The sequence below is a fragment of the Mesocricetus auratus genome, unplaced genomic scaffold (genome assembly GCF_017639785.1).
Source record: "Mesocricetus auratus isolate SY011 unplaced genomic scaffold, BCM_Maur_2.0 Super-Scaffold_100007, whole genome shotgun sequence".
NCBI lineage: Eukaryota > Metazoa > Chordata > Mammalia > Rodentia > Cricetidae > Mesocricetus > Mesocricetus auratus.
This window is the reverse complement of record NW_024429191.1, coordinates 59,876,891-59,893,506: the sequence shown is the minus strand read 5'-3', so window position 1 is coordinate 59,893,506 and position 16,616 is coordinate 59,876,891. Positions and strand designations below refer to the sequence as shown.

Below are 16,616 nucleotides of genomic sequence, written 5' to 3'. Positions count from 1 at the left end.
AGAGGGGACTTAATGGTGGCAGAATGCCTGCATGGATGCTTTCAAGCACTGACACCCTACATGGAAAAGGCACTGTGCCAGGCCTGGAGAGTGTCAGCAGTGTGGGATTTGATATTAGGCCAACTTGAGTTCAGACACAGTCTGGCCCTTGCTAGAAGTTGAAAGCTTGTGTCCCTTCTGTTAAATGGAGGCAAAGTTGGCTCAGTCTCCAAGGGCTTCAATAAGTATTAAGTCCAGGAAGGTGTTGACAGTGTGCAGGAACAGGCTGGATGTTAACATAAGTGGCAATCATCATTACCAGCCAGGAACACAAGCACAGAAAGCCAGATGCATAGGAATCTCACTCTACAGGCAAATTGTAGGGACATATACTAGGAGAGGGAAGATGACTCAAACTAGATCTGAGGAGATGCCTGGGCATCCAGGGTCACCTTCTTCTACCCAGGTCATCCTCCTTTTCCTTCCAGCCCCACCAAGGTTGCTTGAGTCTCCAGTGAAGGCTGCTCATAGCACAGGCAGCCTCCACCCACACTCAAGCCAGAGAGCAAGCCTAAGAGTTCACTGGGTGCTGGGAGCTCAGCCGATGTGAGCCATTAGAGCCGGCTCAGCAGTCAAGGCAGAACAGCTAATCTCTGCTTCCCAGTGGAGCCAAATCAAATCCATGAAAAATATTAGGTTTCAAAAAAATGCAAGCCATGCTGAGTAAACCAGCTGCCAGCAGCAGACAGCTAATTGGGTTGTGTATTTGTCTGTCGGGAAACATTGAACTCACTAGTGTTTAGGAAGCACTGGCCAAAGACTCACCTTCTAGGATTGGAGGTCAAACAAAGGTTCCTCATCTGTTGACCCCACTGACCTATACTCCACTACCACCTGCCCCACGAATTCTTCCTGGTGGGAAGAAGCTTTCCATTGGTGGAGTGAGTAACAACAGCAGGAGAGAGCTGGAGTTTGGTTCTTCTATCCAAACCACAGTCATGCCTTGGGCTCCTGTCTACAGTGTGTTTATTAGGGAAACATATATCAAGTGGCTTCTTTGGAGGCAAGGAATAGAAACTGAATCTCTAAATCTGATATTCAGGGATGATCAGAACCAGAACATCTGTGTGATGATTTCATGTACTCATGATTTAATGTCCAGCCTGTATCAGCAATTCCTTCCTACATTATTAAATTATTACAAAAATTAGAAACTTAAATGGGCAATTCATTTTGTTTATGTGTGTTTGTATGCATATGTTATGCATGTGCACATGTGTGTGGGTACACATATGTGTGGATGCATGTTCAGGATGAACAAATATTAGTTACTATGTGGTTTTTGTGGGAGTTACCTAGGTGGAAGACTCTATCCCAAGGTGTTTCTTCAGGTTATAGTCATGCTGGCAGCTAAGAAATTTGTTATTTGAAAGCATGAACAGGGAAGATATATGTCTAAACTCACTCTCACCATTGCAAGACCTCAGGTTTTCATTTGTGGTTAGGTAAACTCCTAGATTAATCTTAATGTGTAGCTCTCCACAAGCTGGCTGAATGTCTTTATATCATGGAGTTAGGTTCCCCTTTAGATCAAGGGGATTGAGGTAGGGATGAGCACCAGTAGATAGGTCTCACTAGAAGTCATGATAAAGGCTGGATACATGTTTTTCCATGATGTGCTCTTTGAAGATAAGTTTTAGACTAGTATGAATAGACTGAGGACTAGATAGATTGATAGATAGATGCAATGATCCTCCTTAGCTTAGATTCCAAATTCTTGTCTCTTTGATAAAGCATAATATTCAGGGTTTGTTCTTATGTTATGAGAGTTATATAACCTGTAAGGGACCACCTGGGATAAAATGCCCCACTTGATTCTATGGATATGAAAATGGAAGCTTAGTGGAGTGGAATGAGTTGTCAAACATTAGACAACTTAGTATATCCAGGGCTGTCACCGAAGGCTTCTCCTCCCATGTTTCTTCTCTATCAACATAGAAAAGGGCTGTGTACACTTGACCCAGAATTCTTCCCAGATTCATACAGAGGTAAAGAGAAAACATTGTTGAAGTTTAAAACCAGCTGTGCTTCACTGGCCCCGACACCTTCTCTGTCTTGGACCACTGACTTAGTTCACTCAGCAGATCCATCCTCACCCCGGACTCCAAGTTCTCCCCATGGGACTTTATGCAGACATGAGTGTTCAATAGCACATTCCCTGGCATGTCCCAGGATGCTTTGCTGCTTTCAGGTACCCCTGCCTATAAACCCACTCCTTGTCAGTCTAGGACTTAAGTGGATCTTTCCCTCTACTGAAACATCCTTGTGGATGCACCATAAACGTTGACATTTCTCCAGAGCAGGATGTTTTGGAAAAAATATTTTAGATGAATGCCAGGCAAGGCCTTCTGAAATGTCATGGTGACTTTCCAAAGAGACCTGCCAGGAGCTAGGGTGAGTAAAAATAGCCACTGCTCCGAGAGGATGTGAAAAGAGTAAAGATCACAGAGAGAAGAGTTTGTTTGTTTTTAAAATAATTATTTCTAAATGGTTCTGGGCCTGCAGAATGCATCAGGCAGACAGGCAAGCAGAAGCTCCATGTCTGACGCCAGAGGGAGAAAGCAGAGAAGGGCAGCAGATGGGAGAGAGGGAGGTGGAGCCTCCAATTCCAGCCCCAGCCAAGTGCTTCGTAAAGCTTGGAAAACCCCTCTTGGATGGCAAGCCTCAGTTTTTCCAGCTGGACTGGAATCCGAAGTGGGGGAAATAAATTAAATTCAGATAGGTATGCAAATAGCTACACATAGAGTGGAAAAGAAACACAGAGAGACCAGTGCGGACAGAAAAGTGGGCCAAAGAGAAAGCGACTTTTTGGCTACAGAAAAAGTCAGCACCATGGGCAGATCTAAGCCAATAGTACTTTTCCTGACTCTTGAGCCAGGTTCTTCATTTTTATGGTTTTGAGATATCATTGAGGCATCTAGATAAGCACAGAGGGTTAATACCTGACATCTGGACTCATCTACCTAATGACCTCCTGCCGGAATTATAATCTCCAGGCTTACTGAGATTCTGAGGCAGAAATTGGGATATCTCCTAGCTTCCCACTTCTTGTGAGGCTGAATGCAGAAACCAGACCACCTAGGCTTGCCAAGAATCAGTCCCTCAGCACCAAATTAGCATCCTAGTTAAAAAAAAGAAAACATAACACCAGCAGTGATTAAGAGCTCCAGAGGCTCCAATACCTCTCCCCTCTCAGTTTTGGGAGGGAAAACCTTGATTCTCATAGAAACCACTGCCCGAGTTAAGCACTGTGTCCTCTGGAATTTGCTAATAGTGAGAGCAACCATGGTGCCTTGTGGTCATTTGGCTCAGGTCCACAGCATGCTCAGTGAGTGGAACCAGACTCTGGAAAACAGAAAGGAAACATTTACTCAACGTTTGCATGTGCCAAGTCCTTACCAAGTAACTTTAGACATGTTGTTTAATTCAATTCTTAAGAGGCAACTCTGTGAAGCAATAATTATCCCTTCCCTCCTGAGTAAGACTCTTTGATATATCTTCATTAACATTTTATATAGCATACAAAATGGGTTCCAATATGGGGACTTATCAAGCTCATCAATGTACTATGCTCAAATTTGCTGTCCCATTACCCTCCTCTACTCACCTCCCCTCTTCCATAGTTTTAAACCTATAAAGAGACTAAATATCAGAGTCAAAGAAACACACCAAAAGTCATGTGATGTAGTCATGTAGTTGTCGTTCTAGTTCCAGATGATCCAACAGTCACAGCCATGTTCTTTCCTTTGAAAATCTGTTGCTTTTGTGTGGCTGGATCTGATAGATAATTGGAAGCTTTATCATAGCCACATTTTGTACAGAGATCCCAGCTTCTCTGTCTATATGTCTGTCTGTCTCTCTCTCTCTCTCTGTCTCTCTATCTCTCTCATACATATGTGTGTGCATACATGCATACAAACATTTGTGTTTTTCTTTAGCTAGTAATTAGTTCATTTATTCCATTGCTGACACAGTTCCCAAAACCTAGTTTTGACAAAAGTTTCTCTGGGACTTTTCTTTGCCCTCAGTGACCCACATGAAGAATTCCATTCTGTCCTTCAAGGCCCACCTCAGATGGTGACTGATTCCAAGAGTGTCAATAAGCCTTCAGGCAAGGGTAGGCACCCTGTCCTCCATGCTCCTCTGATGCACATGAGCCACCTTTAGTGAAAGTCATCTAATTATCCTTGAGCCTCGTATCCCTAGTGCAATATCAAGCACCGATTAGGACCATGAGAAGCACATACGTAAGAGAAGGAGGAAGAGAAGAAAGAAGAAAGGATGAATGGGAGGGAGAGAAGAAGAGATGGGAAGAGCAATGCTTTTGAAATGATAGCATTTAAGGCTATGCTGGTAAGTGAGCATACTGCTGACAACCAACATTTATTGAGATACTTGGCAGTCCATGCTCTGTTTTAGGTGCTTAATGTGTATCATCTCATTTAATGCTTGCAATAACCCCGAGGTAAGTACTGTTATCACCCCAATTAAGCAGATTAAATTTCTCTTTCAAAGCCACACAGCTAATTAAAAGATTTTTAGTAGAAGATTTAGAAGATAAATCTAAAAGATTTAGAAGAAATCTAGTAGAAGACCTAATTAGTAGAAGATTAGTAGAAAACAATTAAAAGTTTGAACTCCAGCAGTTTGGTAGCAGAGCCTTCCAGGACCTGTAAGTCTGCTCTTCAGAGATCTGCAAGAAAGGGACTCGAGGGCTCTGACCCACTAGCCCCAACACATGGATTTGCAGGTCTTTCTTAGCTCCGCAGGTCAGATGTCAGCTGGTGTAGCTGAGTAAGCTTTTTTTTTTTTTTTTTTTTTTTTTTTTTGGTTTTTACGAGACAGGGTTTCTCTGTATTGTTTTGGAGGCTATCGGTCCAGCCCGGCCTCGAACTCATAGAGATCCGCCTGCCTCTGCCTCCCGAGTGCTGGGATTAAAGGCGTGCACCACCACCGCTCGGCAGCTGAGTAAGCTTCTGCTTCCCTATCTGAGCTGTGGTCTCAAACCCACCTGCCTTGAAGGATTGTGAAAGGATGACACATTTATCATCATAAGCCAGCACACACTTGTGGAACACCAGCACTGTCACCTGATTCCTGAACAGTGGGTCTTACACCTCTGCTACCCTCATGACCCCCATTTTATTCTGCAAAGAGGGCTCTGTCCTAGTCATTTTTAGTAATCTCCTTGTTTATGCATCTAGTAAGTATTTACTCAGGAGCTGTACTGCAGGTTCCATTGCAGGCATTGGTGCTAGAGTGGGAGATGAAATAGACAAGGTGTAGATTCTCACACCTGTTGTGTTCTACTGCCTATAGTTCTTACCACTATTATATGTAGTGAATACATGAACACTCTAAGACCAAGATACTGCTCTCCCCTACTCTGTATACACAGACACATACATACATATATAGCATATACATATACATATATACACACACACATATATATACACGTGTGTGTGTGTGTGTGTGTGTGTGTGTGTGTGTGTGAGGAATCTTGGTGTGGTAGACCGACTGGCAATGGAGCAATGTTCCATTATGGGAGGAGTTGAGAGAGGTCACTTATAGGCAGCATTTGACCTCAACTCTCACTGAGAAGGAACTGGCTTTGGGAAGATGCAGGGACTAAGAATATTTGAAAGAGAGAAAAGTGAGTATTAAGTCCAAGGCAGGTGTATAGTGTGCCAAGCAAACAACACAGCCAGCATGGTTCCCTAGTGAGTGTAGAGGAGGACCAGCTCAGAGAGGCTGGAAGAACCAGGACGTGGGGTGGGGGAGGTGACTCAGGATCATAGAGCTCCTGGAATGGGCATGGGTTTGACTTACAGGATGAACAAAAATGTAAAAGTTGATTGAAGACACAATTTCAGGGGTGTTATCTACCCATAGCATATCTGAGCTCCATGATCTGACTCTGTTCAAACACATGTCTTCTGTCATAAACCTGCCATTCTGCTTCATATGAAATGAGACACCTGCAGCTGAAACCACAGCCTTTAAATGTCTGGATCATTTTTCTCAGAGATATGAATATTAATTTTTCTGCCTCCCTCAATAGCCAAGTTGTTAATGTTATATGTAGTTCCTAAAATAATGATTGGAGCCATTCCTCACATACTGCTGCTATAGTTCATTGGAGCTTCAAAAAATAAAATAATAAAATGTTGCACAAAACAGTAACAAACCCCCATGGTTACTATAGACCAATGGATTTCTTGACAGCAAATTATGACATTACACAGAGATGCCCGTTACATGGTGTTCAACTCACAAAGCATTGCTGAAATTCAACACCTGCTTCTGCAAACTGGTATTGACTGTGTATAGAGGAGCCAGGTCAGCTGCTGAGTTCTGTAATAGTGGGTGTGCACACAGGACAGGGAGGGTGAATCTTCATATTCTCTGCTTGGATCCAATTGAACTCAGACCCCATCCAATGCCTGGGAGGTCTGTGTAGTCTTTCTCAGACACGACATTCAAGATATTGCATATTTATAATTTTAAAGACTGGAATCACAGAATTCCATGGCAACTTTACACTCAGAATTTTAAAGCATGCCAAAAAAAAAAACCCCCACTCAATACATGTCTTTTGAGTGTCAAGGTATGAAAACATGTATAGGGGAAACCAAATTGGGGCAATAAATCTGCCTAATGTCAGCAATATTCCCAAGCAGCTGATTTCCCCAAATGGTATCTCCATGGTGTGGCTTTCTGTGAGACACATTTGCTCTTGAGAGTTGTTAACATGTCACTTACCTTAAAGGAGCAAATGTATGTATATTCTTTTCTTCAGGAAATATCTGCTAGGTATTATGCTTATCACAGTCACTTACCACAGAAAGTCAACAAATGAGGGCTGGAGATGTCCCAGGGGTAGAGTGCTTGCCTATCATTGCACAAAGTCCTGGGTTCAGTCCCTTGAACTACATAAACCGGACATGTTGGTGCACACCTGAAATCCCAGGACTCAGGAAGTGGAAGCAGGGATATCAGAAATCCAGAGATATCCTCAGATACAAAGCAAATTTATGGCCAGCCTCGGCTATATGTAACCCTTTCTTAAAAGGAAAATCATCAAATTTGTTTTAAATAACAAAAACACAAAATCTGCTATGAGTGTAGCTCTTGTTTTAGGCCTCAATGTGACATCAGAAGCAATGAGATGTTGCAAAGCCTTCTATGAATGAGTATACCTTGAATTTTCAGTTTTAGTTGTTGAAGATTAAAGTTTTCAAAAAAATTAGAGGTGTGTGTGCGTGTGTGTGTGTCTGTGTGTCTGTGTCTGTGTATCTGTGCATGTGCACACACAAGCACCTGCAAAGGCCAGAGGCATGTGAGCCACCCACTATGGGTTCTGGGAACTGAACTTGGACTCTCTGGAAGATCTGCAAGGCCTCTTAACCACTGAGCCACCTCTCCAGGCTGAGCACTTGTTTTCATAAGTAGCAGCACACTGAGGTCCTCACAGCCTTTAGCTTAGCTTTCCCTTCCCCCAAACCCCCGTCTCCAGGTCCCCTCTCACTTGTGAATGATGTAGTGAATTTATGGATATCTCTTCTCAACTCTATTACCAAGTCCTTTTTAATTACTATCAACACAGTCAGTACATCAGAGGTCACACTTAACACATGTTTTACACTTAAAATGTTGTAGTATTTTTTATTAAAGAAGTAATCTGCTATTGAGGCTATAGATTTTCAAATACATCATGTTTTGGAGTTTAAGAAAAGTGGTTTCATATTTTGAAATTGAATTTGTATTACAATGATCGCCAAGTACAAGTGAAAGTGATTGAAAATATTATTAAGGTGAAACTCCTGTGTTGTTGAAATTATAATTGAAATTGAATGTTAAAATGGATATGTTTATAAGAAGGTTGCCTGATCTGTATTTTCAGTCTAGTATGTGGCATGCTTCCTTTGCTATGTATTTTGCTCAGTCATTTTTTTCTGCTCTTTAGAGTTTGCCACACTATGTTGTCAATTGTACTAGATTTCAGTGACTTTTACTGTGATAGAGAAAGGCATTTGTTGGGTTATATATTGCATTTCAACATTCAGTGAGATATATCCAAAGAAATACCTATAAGCCTCTCTTTCATCTTGGTGAAGCAGTTTCAAGTTTAGCCCTGAACATTGTGTGATCATAAGCATCACCTCCAAGTTGTAGGGGGCTTTGTCTGTGTTCTGCCTCCTTAATTTTAAGTGTCTTACCAACACCAATGACCTTATATACTCATTAATATTCCAAGATACATCATACATGGGAGATGGCTCAGTGGGAGATGGCCTTACCTTGCAAGTCTGAGGAGCTGAGTTTAAATCCTCAGAACCTATATTTAAAAAAAAGGAAAGTCAGGCAAAATAGTGTGTGCTTGTAATCCCAGCACACCTGTGCTAGATGCGATGCAGAAACGAGGGAATTCCCAGGATGGGCAGCTGCCTAGAACAGGAAGCTGAACACAGGTACTCTGGCACACACCCCCACCCAACACCACACCCAACACCCCCCCCACACACACACTAAATAAATAGATAAAAGAAGAAAGTTTTTTTAATTTTTAGGAGGTATCTTGAGTTGCAGTTAAACTATATTAAGAGATGAGTGAGAGGTTCATGCTTAAGTTTAGGGCTCTAAAACTTCATTTCAATGAATTTTGATCATTTTGAATATTTTTGGCTGATGTCCTGACATACTTGTTCTTGTGTCGTTATTTTACCTGACAGTGTGACCAGAATCTAACCCAGACAAATAGAAGAGGGCTGGCCACTTTGCTCAATAGTCAGTCACAGAAGACCCAGAGATCCAACAACCACAGTCATATAAGGGGAGAGGGTCATATACAAAGTGTCACTCATCATTGGTTCCCTGTGATGCAAAGCTTGTGTTGGGGCTCATTGAGGAGTGTGGAATAGATGAATTTGCCATGATTTCATCATTGATGTTGTTCATTGAGCATCTAGAATGTGGGGAAGTATCAAACAGAATAGATGACAATATTTGCTAATCATGTATCTGATAAGAAATCAATATCACAATATATTTTAAGACTCCCACAATACAACAATAGCAAACAAAATTTATTTAAAAATGGATAAGCACTTGAATAGACTATGCTCCAAAGACAACTAGCAAAGGATTCACAATGCATGGCAAAATGGGAACCATTTTCTTGTGAATGCAAGTCATACCCACTTCTCATCAGAATGGCCACTACTGAAACAAACAAGCAGAACAACAATAGAAAAAAACACACCAAATGTTGGTGATATTATAGAGAAGTTGGAACCCTTATGCATTGCTTGTGGGAATAGAAAATGTTGATGGTGTGGCCACCTGAAAAAAGTGATGCACTATGTCCTCCATAAATAAGATTCAGCACTTTTGTATAAATAGCCCAAATAAGCAAAACCAGAGATTTTAATTCGTTATCCACAAGCAGAGGTGAACCCCGAAAGACTAAGTACCTGCCCTATTGATGCTGAAAGTTAATATAAAGAATGGTTTATCTACAACAGGGAGGCCAGGTCAACTTGGCTGGGTTGACAATGTGTCAGTGAGGAAAACACCTTCGCTTTTTTGTGAAGTTAGTACAAGGTAAAGGTTGTTTGACACATGGGCAACACTGTAGTAATAACCAATAGATACAGACTATTGTACTCAACAATGCTCTACTTCTAATTCATCCTAATTTCCACAGTGGTGAAAGCTGTCTTTGGGAAATTTTTCAACATAAACATTTCATTATTTCACATTTCCTAGTGAGTATTCATTTCCCTCACTTTCTGTTTCATCGCTGTCTCTGCCTCACTCAGAACAGAGGGCTTTCTTTACAGTGAATCTTCTTTCTTCATTATTCATCCCCAGTTCTTGCTCATTGCCATCCCCTCCCACTCTCCTGCCATGCCCACAGCTCTCTACTCGTCGTGTGAGGACCCAGCCACACAGAGGTGATGAATGCATGAGCGCTTACCGCTTCAGCCTCTCTGGCTCATCTTGTCACTCCCAAAGCTGGCTTTCTGGTGGGAGTCAACCAACCAACCAAAGCAGAAGGAGGGCAAGCAAGATGCGGTGAGGTCATGGAGCAGGAGGAAGGCTAGAAGTAAAACTCACATTTGGGAGATGGGGCTTAAAGGACTGACAGTGGTCCTCAAAACATTCATTAGGAAATAATATTTATGCCGCAGGGACAGCGCAGATGAAGGCCAAGCTCACGAAAGAGTCGGTGTCTTTGAGGAAACGCAAATAGTTCAGCACAGACGAAGTTTATTGAAAAGCGAATTATTGGCAAGGGTGAGCTTATGAAGGAAGTGTATGGAGAGAGCATCTGTGCCAGGCTGGGAAAGGTCATTGCAATGTATTACACACCTAGACTTGACTAGAGTCACTTGGGAGTTGCAGAGGATGAGGAAATCAAGACTCATAATTTTCACTGCTCTGTGGCCACATTATGATATGTGGATATAAAGGAGATGAATATTGCCCGGGGAGATGGCTCAGTGGAAAAAGCATTTGTCCTGCAATTGTGAGGATCTAAGTTCAAATCTCCAGAACCCACATAAAGGCAGGGATGGTGGTATGCGTGTCTATAACCCCAATGTTTGTATGGCATGAGCTAGGAGAATCCAAAGAAGTTCTTGGGTGTATACAGTGACAACCAAAAATAGGCCTTGCCTCAAAGGAGGAGAAAAGTGAGGAAGAGTACCCAAAATTCTTCACTGAACTTCATATACTCGCTGTGGCATGTATGTACACCCCCACACTCAATGAACATGTGTATTCACCATAAACATACATATTGTACATACAAATCATCTGTGGCTAATCACAGAGGTGCTAAGTACCTGATGCTTCTGGCCATAGCCCTTGTGCCTCATTATAGCTGCACTCATACTGTACTGTACTCTCCACGGATGAAAAAGACCCACGTGATAGACAGTTTGGTGAAAAACAAGGATGAAAGAACCATTTGTGAATTGCTGTGTACTAGACGGAAGCCGTGGTAGGATCTGGGGAGGGTGATGACAGGAGTTTCCAGGATGAGGGACTTGCTGGTTTGTCTAGAGTAAGCTGTTGGGCTGACAGGGCAATTGCTAGTCTCTTTTGTGAGGAACATGAGGATACATTCTCCCCAAAAGAAACTCTGTAAAAAATAGTGCTTCCCAGCTTCCTGTGGAAATCTGAACCGGTTAGAATGTGTTTTTGTATCCTTTACTCTCACAAGTATCTGGAGAAGTAATCAAAATAAATGGTATTTTTGTCTACTTTTCTGGGTGACAAACTAAATGGTTTCCCCAGCATGGTTTAAGTACTAACCCCAGGGTGTTTCCTCCTACAGTTTTATAGGGAACGGCTGATGTGTTTGCTGACAGGACACAGAAGCTACTGTGAGTGACTCAAGTAGGAACGTATATAACACGGGGAGCCTGAACATCACATAGCCAAAGGCTGCGGGAAGAGGTCAAGTAGGCATTGTTGTGTTTTAGTAGTACTATTCAGTGTCTCTGGAGGGTGATCATGAGTTCCTACAAAAACCCCATCTGACCTTGTGCCCACAAACCACTACTAGACAATAGAATCACCCAAAATTCCATCTCAGAGATGTCCAGGCTCCCTTTCCCGACATAATTACTCTGGTTCCTTCTGGTAAGGGAATCTTGGAAATACAGTTTCTGGGCTTTTGAATCCTGAGTTTTGGAAGTCACTTATAGAAAAACAGGCATGATACTGAGTTTTAATAGGCAATGTCCAGTTAGTATCCAGATCACAGCCGAGATGGAAAGGTTGAACATTCATCATCAGCTTGGTTGTTAAAGTAAAATAAGTGCCTGCTCTGCCTTCACCCCTATCTCCCTGCTACACATTGGTGCCTGCTCTAGTGGAGACCTTGTGAGGCAGCCAGGAAGGATCCATGCACACACACCCATGGGAAATCTATGAGAAACAAAGAACAGAGAAAGAGTCAGTCCACACTAAGACAGATCAGCTGGTGAGGAGCACAGAGGATGAGTGGAGCTCTGAGCTAACTCCAGACAGGAGCCAAGGCAGGGCAGCAGCCGCAGGATGCTGTGTATTACAGGAGCTTTCGGGAGCCCTCATCACAGTGTCACTTGGCACAAAGCACATGCTCACTAATGGACAACTTGTTCTCCGTGGTGTTTTCTCCTACTCAGAATCTGACAGCTGTGTCTGGATATAGATGTTTTTAACAATGACTGCTTATTCTTCATCATTTTGTGATCATTACTTTCCTTGTTACTGCTGTCTATAGACTGCAGAATGCTGTATCAGAAGAGATCAGAGTGGGATGGTCTTAGACATATCATGCAAATATTACATGTGTTTTTCTTTCCTTCCACTCCTCTTCCTTCTTTCCTTCCTCTTCCTCCTCATCCTCTTTTCAATAACCTTAGATGATAATCCAGTGCAGATAATCCATGTATTTTTGTAAACAAGGAGACCAAAACCCAGGAAGATAAAAGGCTTGTTCAAAGTCACATGGTTTCTCAGGCAGATAGTTTGAGTTCTCAATAACAGCTTCAGATTGGATGGAAAGGGCTAGTATACTGTCTTATACATAACAAGTCTCAAAAGACCCCCAATAAGAATCCCCAATGCTCTTCAGCAGAAGGCTGACATTTTCTAATGTACTTGACTGTAGTTCAGTCTTCAGATCCTTCTCCATGTCTCTATCGCTCCTGCTGCTCACTGACCTTGAAGTCCCTGACATAAGTCATTTTCAAGCATCCAGGTAGGCTTTATAATATAGTTAGCCACCTCTGTCCAGTTACCCCTAGTAGTTGGTTTTTCATTGCTGTGGCAAGAGAAACTTAAGAAAGCAAAGGTCTGTTTTGGCTCACAGTTTGAGAGGACATATTCAAATCATTGTGAGGTGATTACAGCACTGTAGTTGAATCATGGGGCCAATGGTCATATTTCAAACAGAGTCAAAAAACAGAGAAATGAATGCTGGTGGTCAGGCCATGGTCTCCTTTTTAATCAGTTTGAGACCCCAGCCCATGAGAGAGTACCGTTTACATGCAAGGTGGGTCCTTCCTCCTCAGTAAAGCTTCTCTGGAAATGCCCTCACAGACATGCCGAGAGGTGTTCCTTCTAGATCATTCTAAATCCCATTAAGTTAATAATCAAGATTAACTACCTCAAGTCTATCCCTTGTCAACACGTCACCAAAACTCATAATTTTAAAGCCGTAACATTTACTCCTGATCCTCAAATCTCATGGACTTCTCATAAAACAAAATATGTTTGGCTCATCTGTACAAGTCTCATAAATCTTACAGTTCTAACTTTGTACAAAAGCCCAAAGACTCTTTTGAGACTCAGAGCAATCTTTTTCAAGGACTTGAAAGAATCAAAAACAAGGCTTACACTCACTTAGACAGAGGCTTCTCAGTGACTTCTTGCAAAGAATACAACCCTAACACTTATTATCTGAACTCAGTTTTTTGTTGGAACTTTGATTGAAGCTTCCATGACCCTATCAGTCTTGCACTTCATATGTTATGTAGATGCTGCCACCAAGCTCTGTTGCCAGCCTGAGATGTTGCAGTGACCTCTTTACACCTTGGCACTAAAATTGAGATAACACTTCACTGGGAGGTTGGCTTTGAAAATTAAACCTGTTCAGTGACATTCTCATTTCACTCTTCTCTCAAATAGATTTACATTCTTATAAACTGGAGCTTTCAGGCATGGGGGTCCTCATCCTCAGGGTCTCAATACAAAATGAGAGTTTTCTCCTTAGTTGCCCTAAGCTTACAGCTGCTTCCCTGCACCTGCCTTGTCTGCCACTTTAGAATGATCATTCTATTTCCTTGTCAAATTCTAGTTTTCCTGTTTGTCTGTTCTCTCTCACTATAGAGATGACCAGAAGCAGTAAGTAGCAACCTTTTCACATTCTGGATATTATGAAATTTGCATCACCAAACAACTTAATCCACTATCACGTTTGCATTCAGCCCTATTCATATGTTCAGGAGTAGTAAAGGGATGGCCCTTTAAGCCATGCATATTGTATTCTAGATATCCCCTTACCCTATAGCTATAACATCCACATTCTCCATTCAGACCAGTTCCAAAGGCCTACAAACCACATAGTCGGGTTAATCATAGCAACAACCTCACTCCCAGGTTCAGTGATCTGTATTAGTTTTCATATTGCTGTGACAAAACCAGTGAGGAAGGAAGGGTTTATTTTGGTTCAAAGTTTCAAATGAGTCACCTCACATGACACGAAGGAAGGTGGGATAATGAGAGGATCTAATGGTGGGGGCAGGAGCATGAGGTAGGTCCTCATAATGTCTCTAGTCAGGGGGCAAAGAGAGATGAATTGCTGGTGCTCTGGTTGGGACCCCAGGCCATGGAAGATTGCTGTCCATTTTCAAGGTGAATCTTCCCCTCTTAAGTCTCTCTGCAAATACCTTCACACACATGCCCAGAGGTAATTCTTAGGCTTTTAAAGATCCTGCCATGTTGACAATGAAGATTAATCATCACACACTTGAACAAAGAATTAAAGAGACTTACTCTCTGTCTCTATCCAGGGGAGAATAGTATGGCCTAAGTGATCGAGGACAAACTTCTTGTAATAGTGATTTTTAATTGTCAACTTGGCGCAATGTAGAATCACCTGGGAAGGGAGTGTCAATAAGGAACTGTCTAGATTGAGCTGACTTGAAGACATGACTGTGAGGGATTTTCTTACTCGGGTTAATTGAGGTGGAAAGACCCACCCTAAATGTGGGCAGCAACATTTGACAGTCTAGGCTCTAGACTGCACAAAAAGGAGAAAGTGAGCTGAGCCCTCTGTGTAGGAGAATGAATTCTAGGTTGGAGAGATACGGACTTCTCCTTCCACGTGACAGAGGATTTGGAGCAGCAGTAGCAGGTACCAGCTAAATCAAAAGTGGAAAAGCTGATACACAGAAGAGAGGAGAAGTCCCACTAAGGACCAGGGGAAGAAACATCTTCCAGTATGTTGGCTCCTGCATTCGTTAATCCATCATTGCTGTCTGTTTTGGATAGTGACTGAGTGTGACTAGCTGCTTCCAGTCCCTTCTGCCTTGACTTCCTCATGATGAGGAATTATGACCTAGAAATGTGAGCTAAAAAAGAAGCCTTCTCTTCTAGTTTGTTTTTTTCCAGAGTATTTGATCACCATAACAGCAAATGTAAATAAGGCAATTTCTCGGAGCCCGATCTCTGCACCTGTGGATTGAATGCTATGATCAACCTAATGGGAATTAGAAGCATATGACTAAGTAGAAAGTCTTCTGCACAGTGCCTAGTACACAATCCACACCAAACAAATAGGGCCTGCCCCTCCCTTCTCACCTTAGCACCTTCCCTGGGCCCTCCTTCCTCCTTCCCTCACATCCTTGGTAATATCGACATGGCCCTCTAAGCTGCTGTCCTCAGCATCGCTCAACTCTAATAGCCCTAGAAAGAGCTGAGAGAGGGTGTGAGTGAGATTGGTGTGGCCTCCACCTCTACAAATGGAAACCCGGGTCAAAAAGTGTCCACTCCATTCTGCAGCCTTGGAAAAGTTAGGTCCTAGTCTTTAGAGTATAGGCCCATGGTCTTGTGAAGGTCAGGAATGTGCTCAAGTAGTGGTATGCTCCCCCAAAGCTCTGGAAGATGCTTTGTGCCTAAGACCTCGCAGAATTCTGCAGCCTCCACATCTCCTTCTCCCCACTGCCAGGGCCCCTTCTTTTGCAAGTTCTCATGCCACAGAGTCCAAAGTTAGGATCAGGACCAGAAAACCAGTGTGCCCACATTGCCTGTCCAGTGAGGTATTCTTAGACAAGACTCTATTTGTCTGGGCATCAACTTTCTCATCTGTTAGATAGGAACCCCAGCAAGGTAAGCCTTTCTGACCTCTGATATCATCAAAGTAAAGTTAATAGTCATAATTAGTTTTGTTGCACCAAGTCCTTTATGTCCATAAAACTGCTGTAAAATTATGTCATAATTGACTGATAGATGATTCATTGCTCAGAGATTATCCTGCTGGCCTTTGGATTTGTCATTAAGGTGGGTCAGGGTAAGAATGGACTCCTGCAGCTGTTCTCTTTCCACTGAACCACACCAGTCCCTCAAAGTTGCTCATTTATTCATTCACCAAATGTTTGCATAAACTGGATACAGGCCAGACACCCCTTCACAACGATCAACTCATCTCATCCCCATTGTGACAGAGTGGGTTAGGAACTGCTGTATCATCCTCCTCATTCCACAGATACAGGAAATTCAAGCAGCTGGTTCAAGTCACACTAGAGTCAGAACCAAACCTAGGGGACTCTGGCAGCAGCACCTCAGTTTAAAAAACAAGCCTATACTGAGACATGGTCCTTCCATGTAGCAACCTTTCTGTTTGGGTTTTGGCTGGTACCTGATACTGCTACCCTGAATCCATTCTCATTTGGAAGAAGAAGACCGGATCTTTCCAGACCAGAGAATACTGGGCTGAGAGGAGAAACTGGGTGACTTGGATGCCTACAGAGCACAGATTCCTAGGTTGAAGTGAAAGTTACTATGGTCACTGTGAC

The 16,616-nt window shown here is 42.5% G+C and overlaps 1 protein-coding gene across 1 annotated transcript in view; it reads left to right on the top strand.

Moving 5' to 3' along the window:
• The window catches only part of Asic2 (acid sensing ion channel subunit 2), a 1,047,597-nt gene that overhangs the window by 466,388 nt on the left and 564,593 nt on the right, over window positions 1-16,616 (top strand). The gene's annotated exons all lie outside the window — the stretch shown is intronic.